We start from the raw sequence: 15,362 nt of genomic DNA, 5'->3' as shown, positions 1-15,362 counted from the left end.
TTAGGGGAAAGGCTCCCAGTGCTTCCCCATTGAGAATGATATTTGCTGTGGGCTTTTCGTAGATGGCTTTTAAGATGTCGAGGAATGTTCCCTCTATCCCTACACTCTGAAGAGTTTTGATCAGGAATGGATGCTGTATTTTGTCAAATGCTTTCTCTGCATCCAATGAGAGGATCATATGGTTCTTGGTTTTTCTCTTGCTGATATGATGAATCACATTGATTGTTTTACGGGTGTTGAACCAGCCTTGTGTCCCAGGGATAAATCCTACTTGGTCATGGTGAATAATTTTCTTAATGTACTGTTGGATCCTATTGGCCAGTATCTTGTTGAGAATTTTTGCATCCATGTTCATCAGGGATATTGGTCTGTAATTCTCCTTTTTGGCGGGGTCTTTGTCTGGCTTTGGAATTAAGGTGATGCTGGCTTCATAGAACGAATTTGGAAGTACTCCATCTCTTTCTATCTTTCCAAACAGCTTTAGGAGAATAGGTATGATTTCTTCTTTAAACGTTTGATAAAATTCTCCTGGGAAGCCATCTGGCCCTGGACTCTTGTGTCTTGGGAGGTTTTTGATGACTGCTTCAATTTCCTCCCTGGTTATTGGCCTGTTCAGGTTTTCTATTTCTTCCTGTTCCAGTTTTGGTAGTTTGTGGCTTTCCAGGAATGCGTCCATTTCTTCTAGATTGCTTAATTTATTGGCGTATAGCTGTTCATAATATGTTTTTAAAATCGTTTGTATTTCCTTGGTGTTGGTAGTGATCTCTCCTTTCTCATTCATGATTTTATTAATTTGAGTCTTCTCTCTCTTCTTTTTAATAAGGCTGGCTAATGGTTTATCTATCTTATTAATTCTTTCAAAGAACCAACTCCTGGTTCTGTTGATCTGTTCCACAGTTCTTCGGGTCTCGATTTCGTTGAGTTCTGCTCGAATCTTTATTAACTCCCTTCTTCTCTTGGGTGTAGGATCTATTTGCTGTTTTTTCTCTAGCTCCTTTATGTGTAAGGTTAGCTTTTGTATTTGAGTTCTTTCCAGTTTTTGAATGGATGCTTGTATTGCGATGTATTTCCCCCTTAGGACTGCTTTTGCTGCATCCCAAAGATTTTGAACGGTTGTATCTTCATTCTCATTAGTTTCCATGAATCTTTTTAATTCTTCCTTAATTTCCTGGTTGACCCTTTTATCTTTTAGCAGGATGGTCCTTAACCTCCACGTGTTTGAGGTCCTTCCAAACTTCTTGTTGTGATTTAGTTCTAATTTCAAGGCATTATGGTCCGAGAATATGCAGGGGACAATCCCAATCTTTTGGTATCGGTTCAGACCCGATTTGTGACCCAATATGTGGTCTATTCTGGAGAAAGTTCCATGTGCGCTTGAGAAGAATGTGTATTCGGTTGAGTTTGGATGTAAAGTTCTGTAGATATCTGTGAAATCCATCTGGTCCAGTGTATCATTTAAAGCTCTCGTTTCTTTGGAGATGTTTTGCTTAGAAGACCTATCGAGTATAGAAAGAGCTAGATTGAAGTCACCAAGTATAAGTGTATTATTATCTAAGTATTTCTTCACTTTGGTTAATAATTGATTTATATATTTGGCAGCTCCCACATTCGGAGCATATATATTGAGGATTGTTAAGTCCTCTTGTTGAATAGATCCTTTAAGTATGATATAGTGTCCCTCTTCATCTCTCACTACAGTCTTTGGGGTAAATTTTAGTTTATCTGATATAAGGATGGCTACCCCTGCTTTCTTTTGAGGACCATTCGAATGGTAAATGGTTCTCCAACCTTTTATTTTCAGGCTGTAGGTGTCCTTCTGTCTAAAATGAGTCTCTTGTAGACAGCAAATAGATGGGTCCTGCCTTTTTATCCAGTCTGAAACCCTGCGCCTTTTGATGGGGTCATTAAGCCCGTTCACATTCAGAGTTACTATTGAGAGATATGAGTTTAGTGTCATCATGATATCTATTCAGTCTTTGTTTTTGTGGACTGTTCCACTGAACTTCTTCTTAAAGGGGAATTTTAAGAGTCCCCCGTAAAATTTCTTGCAGAGCTGGTTTGGAGGTCACATATTCTTTTAGTTTGCTGCCTGTCTTGGAAGCTCTTTATCTCTCCTTCCATTTTGAATGAGAGCCTTGCTGGATAAAGTATTCTTGGTTGCATGTTCTTCTCATTTAGGACCCTGAATATATCCTGCCAGCCCTTTCTGGCCTGCCAGGTCTCTGTGGAGAGGTCTGCTGTTACCCTAATACTCCTCCCCATAAAAGTCAGGGATTTCTTGTCTCTTGCTGCTTTAAGGATCTTCTCCTTATCTTTGGAATTTGCAAGCTTCACAATTAAATGTCGAGGTGTTGAACGGTTTTTATTGATTTTAGGGGGGGATCTCTCTATTTCCTGGATCTGAATGCCTGTTTCCCTTCCCAGATTAGGAAAGTTTTCAGCTAGAATTTGTTCAAATACATATTCTGGCCCTCTGTCCCTTTCGGCGCCCTCGGGAACCCCAATTAAACGTAGGTTTTTCTTCCTCAGGCTGTCGTTTATTTCCCTTAATCTATCTTCATGGTCTTTTAATTGTTTGTCTCTTTTTTCCTCAGTTTCCCTCTTTGCTGTCAACTTGTCTTCTAGGTCACTCACTCGTTCTTCCACCTCGTTAACCCTCGTCGTTAGGACTTCTAGTTTGGATTGCATCTCATTCAATTGGTTTTTAATTTCTGCCTGATTAGCTCTAAATTCTGCAGTCATGAAGTCTCTTGAGTCCTTTATACTTTTTTCTAGAGCCACCAGTAGCTGTATAATAGTGCTTCTGAATTGGCTTTCTGACATTGAATTGTAATCCAGATTTTGTAACTCTGTGGGAGAGAGGACTGTTTCTGATTCTTTCTTTTGAGGTGAGGTTTTCCTTCTAGTCATTTTGCTCAGTGCAGAGTGGCCAAAAGCAAGTTGTATTGGGAAAAAGAGAAAAAGAGAGGAGAGAAAGAAGGAAAGAAAAGAGAAAGAGAAAAAAAAAGGGAAGAAAAAGAAAAAAAAACGAAAAAAAAAAAAAAGAAGAAAAAGAGAAAGAAAAAGAAAGGAGAAAAAAAGGGGGTGGGGGAAGGAAACAAATCAAAAAGCAAAACAAAACAAAAACAAAAACAAAAACAAAAACAAACAAACAAAAAAAGAACCACCGGGGAGTATCTTCTGATTCTGTGTTCTTTAAGTCCCTTGGCTTCTCCTGGAAGTTGTCCGTCTAGCTGATCTTCTGGGGGAGGGGCCTGTTGTGCTGATTTTCAGGTGTTAGCAGTTGGGGGAGCTGCTGTGCCCCTGCCTGGTGCAGGGCTCAGTGGGGGTTGTTTACCCCGTGAGGCCGCAGGAGGAACAGCCCCAGTGGCGGGGCAGGTCTGGAAACCTGGATTCAGCTCCGGAGCTCTCCTTCTGCAGGGCCTGGAGGCTCCGGGGCGGGGCCGCTGATCTGCTCAGCTCGGGGCAGGAGCGTCCTTGCTGTCCTGGGCCCTCCCGGCCTCTGCCTGTCCCGGGGGAGGCCGGATCCTGGGCTGTGTCCCGGCGCCCTGTGCTCCGGAGCCTGAGCTGGTGGATTCGCGCTCCCGGGCCGCGCAGCCCCCTCCGCGGAGCCGCCGCCCGAGCCCCTCCGAGCTGCTCCTGGAACCGCGCAGCCCCCTCCGCACGGAGCCTCTTCCTCTGCCCGAGCCCCTCCGAGCTGCTCCCGGGGCCGCGCAGCCCCCTCCGCGGAGCCGCCGCCCGAGACCCCCGAGCTGCTCCGGGTCCCGCCGTGCGCGCTGCAGCCCTTAGGGAGCTCGGCGCACTCTCCTGGGCGCGCAGTTGCTGTTACTGTCCCCGGGAGCCCGAGGGCATCCCCGCCCTCCTGGGTCCTGCTCCAACTCCCACGAGCCCCTTTCCGCCCGGGAAGGTCGGTGCAGCTCCTGCGTCTCCGGGACGGGGCTCTCCTGTCCTGGGGACACTCGCCCCGGCCTCAGCCCGGCTCCTCGCGGGGCCCCTCCCCCTTGGAGGCCTTTGTTTCTTTATTTCTTTTTCCCCGTCTTCCTACCTTGATAGAAGCGCGAACTCTTCTCACTGTTGCATTCCAGCTGGTCTCTCTTTAAATCTCAGGCCGAATTCATAGATTTTCAGGATAATTTGAAGGTTTTCTAGGTAGTTTGGTGGAGACAGGTGATTTGGAGACCCTGCTCTTCCGCCATCTTGCTCCACATCTGTCTTAACTAAAGAATTTAAAATGATAATCCAAGTAATTTTTTACCAACTTTGGTTAGATTCCATAGGAATTATATACACAATGTAGGCAACACCTGTTACCTAATGATATATGGGCAAGGTCTATTCCCATGTGGCATGTTAGCATGTAGTTAATGTTTGTTAAGTTAAAGGGATGTTTATATCTTTTGGAAAGGGTCATATTATAGTGACTAATAGTGTTGACCTAGCTCTCAGAAGGCTTGGATTCTAATCCTGTGTCTGCCATTTATTAGGTTAAATGTTAGGCGAGTTATTACTTAATCTTGCTGTCTCAGTTTCTTCACTGTTAGAATAGGGAGTGAAATTCTACTTATATATAGGCAGGTTGCAAGAATTCAATGAGGTAATCACAGTTTCTGCTACACATTAATTTCTCAATGTTTCAACCTCTGATTATTTAGCAAAAAAAAAAAAAGAAGTACATGCTTTTCCTAAAGAAAAATAATTTACTGTCTAAAATCAAAAGTAAATTTGGGGAAAGTGGGCTCATTTTGCTCTGAAAAATGTAACAAATCTGTGTTGAAAAACAAAGTCATCTTATGAAGGAAAGGAGAAAGAAAAAAAACTCTACCCTCTATCCAGTTCAAGGAGTTTCATTTAAAGGCTTTGATAATCCAGGTTCCACAATGTGAATATATGGATAGGTATTAATTTGTAATGGGTTTATCTATTTGACACATTGCTGGTTTTTATTAGCATTATCGTTTGGATGGTCATGAATGTTTTGATTGAAGACCAAAATCTCTTAGCATGATTTTACTTAAGTAAAATTACTTAATTAATTACTTAATTTACTTCAAGAAATGTTTAAAAATTCAACGTTTACATTTATAAATTAAAATACTAATAAATAGAATAAACAACAATACAATAAATGAATTGCTGTTCAGCAAAGTGTTTCCATTAAAATTAGTATATTTAAAGCATAAAACTATGTAAAAATTATCCTTATTTTTTCAATAATTTAAAATGATATCAGAATGCAAAAATGATGACCACTATTTTATTTCACTCCTAGATATATTTGAAATGTATCTGAATATTTTTTGAAGTATGTATGTATTTATTTATTTATTTATTTAGAGTGGGGTGAGAGGCATATAGAGAGAGAGTACCTCAACCAGACTTGACACTGAGTATGGAGCCAACTGTAGGTTTCACTTTCATGATCCTGAAATCATGACCTGAGTCGAAATCAGGATTCAGACATTTAACTGACTGAGCCACCTAGGTGCCTGAAATGTATCTGAATATTAAGGAACACCAAGAAATTTTGCTATTGCCATGTCTAAAATGTTTGGAAATTATAGGTGAAAATGCTTTATAATGAAATTAACTTTATTTTTTGTTATTTGTACTTTTTGTGTGTCTTTAGAATATTTTAAACACCTTAGGAGCAGTGACTATATCTCATTTTGTATTTTCTTCAGGGTAAGGCATATAGGAGCTTGTTCAACTATCAATGTTCATGACAAATTTCATTTATACTAAGTTTTACTCTAAATTGAGTATGTTCTAATTGGATTCTAAATGTAAATAATTATCAAAATATCTTCACTAAGAAATATATATTTTCTGTCACTATTAGAGTTTACTGGGAAGATAAAAGTACAGGACTAAAAATATCCTGGTACTGACAAGGTTTTCAAACTGAATTATTGATGTTTTGTAGGTATACTGGCTATTAGAAAGTTGAAAAAAATATATTTCAAAGACCTGTAGTACAAAATGGAAAAGAAACAATTTAATTTTTCACAGCTATAAAATGATGAAAGCTAAATTTCATTTGAAACAAAGTATATAATTTTTATTTTGAAAATAAAATCAGGCACACCTGGGTTGCTCAGCGGTTGAGCAGTCTTCAGCTCAGGGTGTGATCTCAGTCTGGGGGATTGAGTCCTACATCCCGCTCCATGCAGGGAACCTGCCTTTCCCTTTGCCTGTGTCTCTGCCTCTCTCTGTGTCTCTCAAACAGACATGTGTTTAAGAGCTTGATCTTCATGCGCAGCCTGTGTTTTCAGTAAGAATTGGTGCTGTGGTTGAATTTTGGGGAAAAATCTTTGAGTGAGGTATGAGCATTTAATTAACATTAATATTTTGAGGGGCACCTGGGTGGCTCAGTGGTTGAGCATCTGCCTTTGGCTCAGGTCGTAAATCCAGGGTCCTGGGATCGAGTCCTGCATCAGGCTTCTCACAGGGAGCCTGTGTCTCCCCCTGCCTGTGTCTCTGCTTCTCTCTCTATGTCTCTCATGAATAAATAAATAAAATCTTTAAAAAATTAATATTTCGATTGTATTATGTGCAATAGAGAAAAATGTATACAATATAATATTTAGCCTTTAATTCAAAGAATACTTGAATTCTTTTAAAGTTTTATTTTTTTTCTTTCACTGTTAGTAATAGCTTAATTTTTCTGTTGAAAACAACATTGCTAATGTTAAACCAAAATCCCTAACAGGAAGGCTAACCAATGTTAGTACTATGAAGTTTGGTCTAACCCTGGAAAAGATAAATTTTCCCAGGAGTCAACAGTTCATCAAGACATCATGACTTATGTACTCTTTTTCTCCACATTTTTCTCTTAGCAATGGAGAATAGAATTTTTACTGAATTTTGATTAAATGGGTGTAGAAATTAATCTCTTGTCTTGCCATTTTTGTTTTATTTGGAAAATCCTAAGAGTTCAAAGTTTCATAATACATTCTAAGTGGCTTTCATAATACATTCTAAGTGGCTTTTATATCTGAAGAGTTAGAGCCTTTAATAGTGTTCCTATCACCCTACTTCTACTTTCTCTAGGAACGTTTGATTGTATGTGCAACTTTAAAAAAAAAACAAACAATATTGGGTCAAATGCTGAATTCTAACTAACATTGTTTATCATTGGAAAATATTTCAGTGTTGTCTTTTCTGTGAAAAATGCTAGTGTCATGTGGAAAGACAATTACATCTTTCAGCCCTACCAGACTCAGTCCTTATATTTCTTCTGGGATCATTTCTGTCTCTCTTAATTTACTAGTAGAAGTGGATATAGCAACTAAGAACACCATATAATTGCATACCTTGCTGCCATAAGAGGATTTTATTTTTAAGAAGATATTATTTTCTGCTTCAGGGTAAAGGTATGTATTTTTTAGTGTCATATTTGTCCTAAATCCAGCTGTGCTACCTAGGTATCTGGTTTTCATTATTTTTGATGAGGAGAGCACTTTCCTAAGCCCAAATAAAGACATGTGAGTAAATTTGGTTGATGTTACAACTCAACACTTATGCTTATTATTAGCTCTGACTTTATACATCCTGGAGTTCACATAATTTGCCATTTCTGAAATCTAAACTCAAACACACAGGACAGTTCTTTAAACATAGACACACAAAAATCACCATTTCAAAATGATTATTTTAACTCAATGCAACTGGAATTCTGCAATTTTGAAATGTGTCATTTTCCCTCAAAGGAACTTCTGGGAACATTGCCAAATCAGACTTTTATCTTCTGAAACAAAACTTGAAATTTAGCAAAGATGTATTTCTTACCATAAATACATATCATTATATGAAAAAAATTAAGGATATCACATCATCCCTAGTGTCTGGATTAGTTGAGTTACTATTCAATTTTAAATGAGAACAGGAAATTTTCTTTAAATTGAGAGTTTCCTCCCAAAGACCGAGTTATAAAGTATTCAGTGTTAAGGGAAACATGTCATTAGATGACAAATACAATTTTTTTCAGAGAAAGAGATAGTCATGATCATTATTTCTTAACCTTATCAAAAAATCTCAATTTTTATCTAAATTTAGATAAGCAAAGATAAAAAATAAACAAGTAGTTTACTTGTTTCATTTATAAGGAACATTCTGTGTATGCATGTAATTTATATCTTTTTTTTGTCTTTGCTCTTATTAACGTTTATATTAGTCAGTATACCTTGAGTACTTTATAATAATCACATATAACCAATGTGAATAATTTCTATACCTTTAAGTACAAATATCTTTGGTCATCTGTAATCTATGAACTCATAGATGTGAGTATCATTAAAATGAATCATTTGGAGACTTAACATTTGTAGATAAATTCCAGGAAAGGTTCAATTTATTCTAATTTTTCTGTATGAAGGCTATTGTGAAATATCTTATTATATCTAAATTCCAGCACTTATGATTATTTTTGGCTATTACTGACTCATTAAGGACAAAGTGATGACAAAGGTTCTAATGAAAATAGATTATGTTAGGGCTTAGGGATTCAATGATTCAAAACATAATTTTCACAATTTGACTATATACCAATATAAATTAAAATTCTTAAAGTTCTACTTCCATCTTGCTATACCTCTGCTCAGAAAAATTTTGCTAATCCCCAAGATTCTACAGTGAAATTATTGCCTTGGTATTAAAGGAATTCATTTTACCATATGCCTAACCTATATTTTCTATTCAAACTTTGACCATATTCCTACATTAAGTTCTCACAAGTAGTCAAATTTATTTATTTGTTAACCTCTGAACATTCAGTCTTTTTATTTCTAGTTCCACAATTCATCATCCTTGGTGAACCAGTTGTAGAGGCTGGAAATTCAGCACTCTGGATATTTTTGTATTGTTAAAGTCATGGGCTTCCTTTGATATATAATGAGCCTTGCCTGACCAGTCTACCCAGTGAGGAATCTGCCCAGCTCTTGCAAGTGCCCTGTCTGGTTCCTCCAGAGTTGCTGCTATGAAGAAAACAGTTCAGTAGCTCTGGTTGGAGTCTGTGCTCAACCACATGAAGGTTTCCCAGGCAGCTCCAGATTTGAAACAATTCTGTCTGTAGAATGCTCAACATGACCCCTTGTTGACTACAGTATCTTCAAGTATGAATCCCTTCAGACTACAGAAAGTCTTTTTTAGTAAAACAAATCTTGGGATGGTTTTTTAAAGCACTTTTTGTGAACCAGTCAGTATTCAAAGGAGAACTAAATTTGAAGCCTGTACAAGAGCTTATCCCTAAAATGTCCCATACTCTATGAATTGCTTTTGTCAGTCCTTAACATCCACCTCTCTAAATCTTCATAAATTTCGATTTCCTAAGGGTAATTATTTTATGTACACTGTCAGCAGCATACAATAAGATACTTAGTGAAAAAAATAGTTATCCTTGATAACCGTGCTCTTTTAAAAAAATTTTTATTGCAGTATAATTAACATAATACAGTGTTAGTTTCAAGTATACAATATAATGATTCAGTAATTCTTTTTTTTTTTTTTGATTCAGTAATTCTATACATTGCTTAGTGCTCATCAAGATAAGTGTACTCTTTTTTTTTTTAATTTACTCTTAATTCATTTTATCTATTTCACCCACTACCCCACCCACCTCCCCTCTGTTTGTTCTCTGTTTTTAAGAATCTGATTTTTGTTTGTTTGGTTTTTTATTTGTTTGTTTTGTTTCTTAAATTGCACATATGAGTGAAATCATATGGTATTTGTCTTTCTCTGATTGACTTATTTCAGTTAGCATTATATCTTCTAGTACCATCCATGTTGTTACAAATGAGAGCTCTCAGTCCAAATTTTTGTGGATCCCTGAAAGCCTGGTTTATGTGCTCATCTTTACCTTGAGTTTAATCCATGAATGTGAAGGAAAGCCTTTTCTCATAGGTGTTTGCATTCCAGCTTGTGCTAGCAGTAATGCATCTCTTTTACACACATATTGTCTATCTGCCCTACAGTCTCTAATGTTTTTGACAGAGATCTACAGTTTATAAAGCCTTATTAATTTGTTGGGAGAGTAACAACTACACATGTGTAGGTTGGACATAACTGGATCCATTTTCCCTGTTTCAAGATGGAGAATTTACCTGGATTGTTTTTCTTAGCTTTCTAGTTTATATTTATATGTAGCCTGGCTGCATCCATTTTTGCAGTCAGTTCTACTTGACTGAACTACTCTTTATATTTTTTCTCCCTCCTGATTTTTTTTTCCTGTACTGTTTACTTTACCCCTTCATTGGGACATGGATTCAACCTGATATCCACTTATTTTCTGTTTTCACAGTAATCCTCTCAATTATCACAAATTAGCATTCAAGAAACATTTTTTGACTATGAAAATTATCATGGTCTTCCTATAGTCAAAGTTGTATAAAAAATAAGGATTCAAAAATTTATACACTTTAAATTGCTTTTACATTGGCAATACCAGGGATGTTAAAGAAATATAGTATATGAGTTACTCTTGAGTAACTTGCTAACTAACCAGAAATATAAGGAAGCAGGGACATTGATTTAGAAAAATCACAACATTAAGCAGGTTTTTATTGACATGGAAATTTTAGTTCTCTTACTGAATTTCTAATGACTGTCTTCACTTGCATGTAATTGGTTGAATTAACATTTAAATGACATTCAGTCTTTTTTAGATTTATTTATTCATTTATTTATTTATTTGAGTGCAGGAGGAAAAGGGGAGGAGCGGGGAGGGGGGGGGGAGAGAGAGAGAGAGAGAGTGAGTCTTAAGCAGATTCTTCCCTGAACATGGAGCCTGAGGTGGGTCTTGATCTCAAGACCCTGAGATTAATGGAAGATAGTTGGAAGAAAGGCAGGCAGGGTCAAGAGGCCCTCTTGTCCAAGGAGGAAACTACCCTTAAAAGGAAAAAGACTCCATCCTGTTATTCTACACTACCCTGGAAGGTGCCTTCTACCCTTTCCCAAGTGAACAATTACCTGATAGGTAGATGAGCACATGCACAAAAACCTGACTGGGTGACAGGTGCATGGAGGTTAATCAGATTAAAACGGCCTGCCAATATTCTCATTGAAACCCCTTGCTTAGGGGATCCCTGGGTGGCTCAGTGGCTCAGTGGTTTAGCACCGCCTTCAGCTCAGGGCATGATCCTGGAGACCCAGGATCATGTCCCACATCGGGCTCCCTGCATGGAGCCTGCTTCTCCCTCTGCCTGTGTCTCTGCCTCTCTCTGTGTGTGCCTCTCATGAATAAATAAAAAACAAAACCCTTGCTTAGAAACTCCAACAGCAACCCTCTTAGGTCCCCTTCTTCTTCAGGTGCTTTGTACTATCACTCAATAAGCTTTGCTTTGCCACACACAGCACTTTTCATCTGGTCTACTTCTTCATACTTCAAAGTGGTGTGACCAAGAACCACAGGCACTAAAGGAAAAGAAATCCTGAAACAAGATCATGACCTGAGCTGAAACCAAGAGTCAGAGGCCAACTGCACTACCCAGGAGGCCCAACATTCAGACTTTAAAACCAAAGCTTCTGTATAGGATTTCATCCGTTATCATCATCATCTCTTGTCCTATATCACCCCTACTTATTGATCATAGGCCAGTAGGGCTCCTCAGTCAGGGCTTTTGGTCACATAAATCCAACAAGTAGGAAAACTGTGTAGGAGGAGATTTAGTCCTTTTCAGGCTGATAGGAAACGTTTACCCTATGGAGTACAAGTTGATTTAAGTGTGAACAGGTCTTCCTTGGAGAATCACAGTCTTCTGTATAGAATCTTTCTGTATATGTTCTATTTATAAACCTCCCACCAACTTAGATGGGGCTTTCTGTTTGAGAGGTCATTTCTTTGTCAGAAGGATTATAGAGCATAGATATACTTTCAAATTGTTCACCTTTACTTTCTCCACTTTTTTTTTAATGAAGTATTTCTGTTATATATTTACCCACTTTTGGGCAAGTATCTGGACAGGCAGGCCTCTGAACGCATTGCTCAGGCAAGACATTATAAGATAGTTGATGGGTCATTTTTATTATCATGGATCCATTTATTCATGCAACTAACATGTCTTATAGTTGAGTTTTTTTGGCAAAGCTATAGTTGAGTTTTTTAAAAAAAAGCCTTATATAGGGAAACTATAGAAAACAGTAGTGAGGCATACCATTAGATTTGGACTTTTTGAAAAGATCTTAGTACCTAATATGTGAGGTGATACAAATTATTAAACTTAGAATCAGCAGATATAAAATTAGTTCCACACAGTGGCTCATCTTCACCTGAATGTCATATAAGTGATACAATGTGTAAGTAAATTTAAAATGTAGAGTGCCATAAAATGTGAAACACTGAAGTTATTGTTGGTCATTAATAGTAATATGTTTTTGTTCAGATAAGCTAGTTGGAGCAAAGTAGAGTGGTAAGATTTAGGAAAGTTTGATATAGGCTGCAAAAAAAACAAAAACAAAAATTGGATAATCCATGGATAAAGAACAATTTTAAAGGTAGAGGAAGCTGAATGATCACAACCTCATAGATTAAACTGAACAGGTTGGAGGACAGCAAGATAAATGGTCAGCTGATATGAAGAATGTGTTGAAAGAAGTGAGGAAACATATACTTACCTGTGATTAAAGAAATCTTTTTCCTAGAGAGATTATATAAAGATAGATTGCTATGGCCAAAGGTAAAAGAGGGAAATATGAAATATACATTAAATTGCTCCTAATATCAACTATCAGTCAACATTTTAAAATGCTTTTTTTCAAGTAGGAAGGGCTAGTTTCATTTACTGCCTCATGTAGCATTTATAACAACCCTAGAATGTAAGGTATATTATTTTCCTAGAATCACATGTGGACTGAAACTCAGATATGTTAGTTGGCTAGCTTAATGACAAAAATGTTTAGGTATAGAACTGGGATTTGAACTCTGGCATTTTTAGTTTGGAGTACGGATTCTCTTTTATCCTCCCTCTGCCCATTTTTAAAATTTTTAATTCGGTGTAACTAATATACGGTGTTCTAGTTGCAGGTGTACCAGATAGTGATTCGTGGTTCCATGTATTACTCGGTGTTCATCAAGGTAAGTGTGGAGTACAGACTCTAAATCATAAAGCTACACTGTCTCTTTTGGCCAAAAGACTAAATGATAGTATGTAGAAATAGTGAATAATTAGCCTCCAAAATAACACAGCTTTATTCATTTTTAAGGTAAAGTATTTCACATGAGAAACAACAATATAGAATATTTTCACTATCACAGGCTTAAGAAATTTTAATGTTGTAACATTTGTTTTATATCATTAAACCAAATAAAATATTATAGTTGTAGTTAATGTCTTCTGGAAATTCTTTCTGATCCTAATTCCCTCACTTCCTAGAAGGAAAAACTACCAAGAATTCAGTATTCATTCGTCTCGTGCAAGGTTATTTTTCAAAAATAAATTTATTGCACAAACTATTATCTAAAAATAGTTTGTGATAATTTATATAAGTTTTAAATGTTATGTAAATTGCATGCTAGGTTCAAAATATTTTTGAGGCTAACACATGATTATACATATAGCTCTTGTTCATTCATTTTAACTTATGTAAAGTCTTCTATTTTATGAACGGACCACAATTTCTCTAACCACTCACCTCTAATGGATAACTAAACTGATTCCAGTTTTTCAGTTTTATATACAGTGCAGTTATGCATACAAGGATTGAAACATCTTCAGATTGGGTTACTCTTGTTCTGCACGTAGGGAGCTTAGAGGTTGCCACTGTGTCTGAATAAGAAGTAGAAAGCTGAAGGGTCTGAAAAATCAGCAACTCCTCTTAGATCTTTAAGAGAGTGGAGAACACAGCAAATCACAGTTCCTGGTAATTGTGCTCCCAAGATTGGAGAGATGTACAGATGATACAGAGATCATGGATGGCTTCCCAGAGCAGAGACTAGCCAGTAGGAAGGCTTAGGGTAGGAAATCTGAACTATAATTGACAAATGGCTAGAGGTTCAGTGTGGACAATTCTGAGTTAAAAACTCTAGTTGGGGGATCCCTGGGTGGCGCAGCGGTTTAGCGCCTGCCTTTGGCCCAGGGCGCGATCCTGGAGACCCGGGATCGAATCCCACATCGGGCTTCCGGTGCGTGGAGCCTGCTTCTCCCTCTGCCTGTGTCTCTGCCTCTCTCTCTCTCTCTCTGTGTGACTATCATAAATAAATAAAATTTAAAAAAAAAAAATTACGAAAGTGATAAAAAAAAAAAAAACTCTAGTTGGACTCTGTCATGGGGGACCTCTGTGCCATTGTGAGTATTGCTTCTAGGAGCTTGACCAGGTTCTCACAGTAAATATTGGAGAAAAATTCCCTTATTTTTCTAGCAGAGGAAGAGGAAAAGGAACCATTTTGAAATACATTAGAGCACTCCTGTTCTTAAGAAGGCCTGCCCTCAGGAGAAACTAATCACTTAGCATCTATTGTGCTGGGGTTTTATCAAAGACTAACTTACTTGACAGGAAGGAAGTAATCCATTCCAATTAGCTCTAGATTCCAAGTGAAAGAAGAGAAATATCTAACTTTAACTTTCTTTAGCCATCCTGTCCTACCTAAGGTGGGGAAGGGGGATTTAGAAGCATGTATGAAGTTTACATTGCAGGAGCAAAAGCTCACTAAAAGACCGAGACCTAATTATAGGACTGGTAGATGCTTCCCTTCTTCCACAACTTACCACCACATTACTAAAGGACTATTTACAATCATTACTTTTACCCAGGATATCATATACAGCTCTTGAGAAGAAATTACAAAGCATACTAAAAGGCAAGACAACACAATTTGATGACACAGAGCAAGCACTAAACCCAGACATGGCCGGAATATTGGAATGATCAGATTGGGGTTTAAAACAACTAGGATTAATATGCTAAGGACCCTAAGAGATAACGTAGACATCAAGCAAGAACAGATGGGTGATGTAAGCAGAAGGATGGAAATCCTGAGAAAGAACCAAAAAGAGATGTTAGAGATCAAAAATACAGTGACTGAAGAAGACTCTTTCATGAGCTTATTAGTAGATTGGGTTCCTCCTATATTTATATGATCTTTATAAAGATGTGCTATAAAGACCTGGACATTTCTTTGTTAGCAAGATGTACCAAGGAATGAGATAATGGGTGCCAAATATGTCTCACAAGAAGTTATTCTTGAACACCAATATCTATTAAGGTGACCTTTTCATCCAGTGTCAGGAATGCAGTGTAGGTGTGGCTATTTAAACGCATCACCATGCTTTTTAAAAATCCGTTTTTAAAGTTCTTCATGTAGGGAAAAGAACCTTTGAAATCATGGGCAGCAAGGCATTTAACTTTTATTTAGTGTGCTCTAGAGGTAATTA

The 15,362-nt window shown here is 37.5% G+C and overlaps 2 long non-coding RNA genes across 22 annotated transcripts in view; one reads left to right on the top strand and one right to left on the bottom strand.

The window, feature by feature from the left end:
- Positions 1 to 15,362, top strand: part of LOC144288544 (uncharacterized) — a 493,091-nt gene that overhangs the window by 182,503 nt on the left and 295,226 nt on the right. For 18 of the 21 annotated variants that reach the window (XR_013356452.1, XR_013356435.1, XR_013356434.1 and 15 more), the window contains one exon: positions 13,010 to 13,066. The exons of 2 other annotated variants lie outside the window; for them this stretch is intronic. This is a non-coding gene — a long non-coding RNA (uncharacterized LOC144288544). The remainder of the gene's footprint in view (positions 1 to 13,009; positions 13,067 to 15,362) is intronic. One more of the 21 variants, XR_013356437.1, reaches the window with a different exon arrangement.
- LOC144288546 (uncharacterized) overlaps positions 1 to 15,362 on the bottom strand; it is a 34,899-nt gene that overhangs the window by 10,129 nt on the left and 9,408 nt on the right. The gene's annotated exons all lie outside the window — the stretch shown is intronic.

Source organism: Canis aureus, chromosome 18, assembly GCF_053574225.1.
Source record: "Canis aureus isolate CA01 chromosome 18, VMU_Caureus_v.1.0, whole genome shotgun sequence".
NCBI classification, from domain to species: Eukaryota; Metazoa; Chordata; class Mammalia; order Carnivora; family Canidae; genus Canis; species Canis aureus.
The sequence above is the reverse complement of the archived record's forward strand: the minus strand, read 5'-3'. Positions and strand labels throughout refer to the sequence as shown.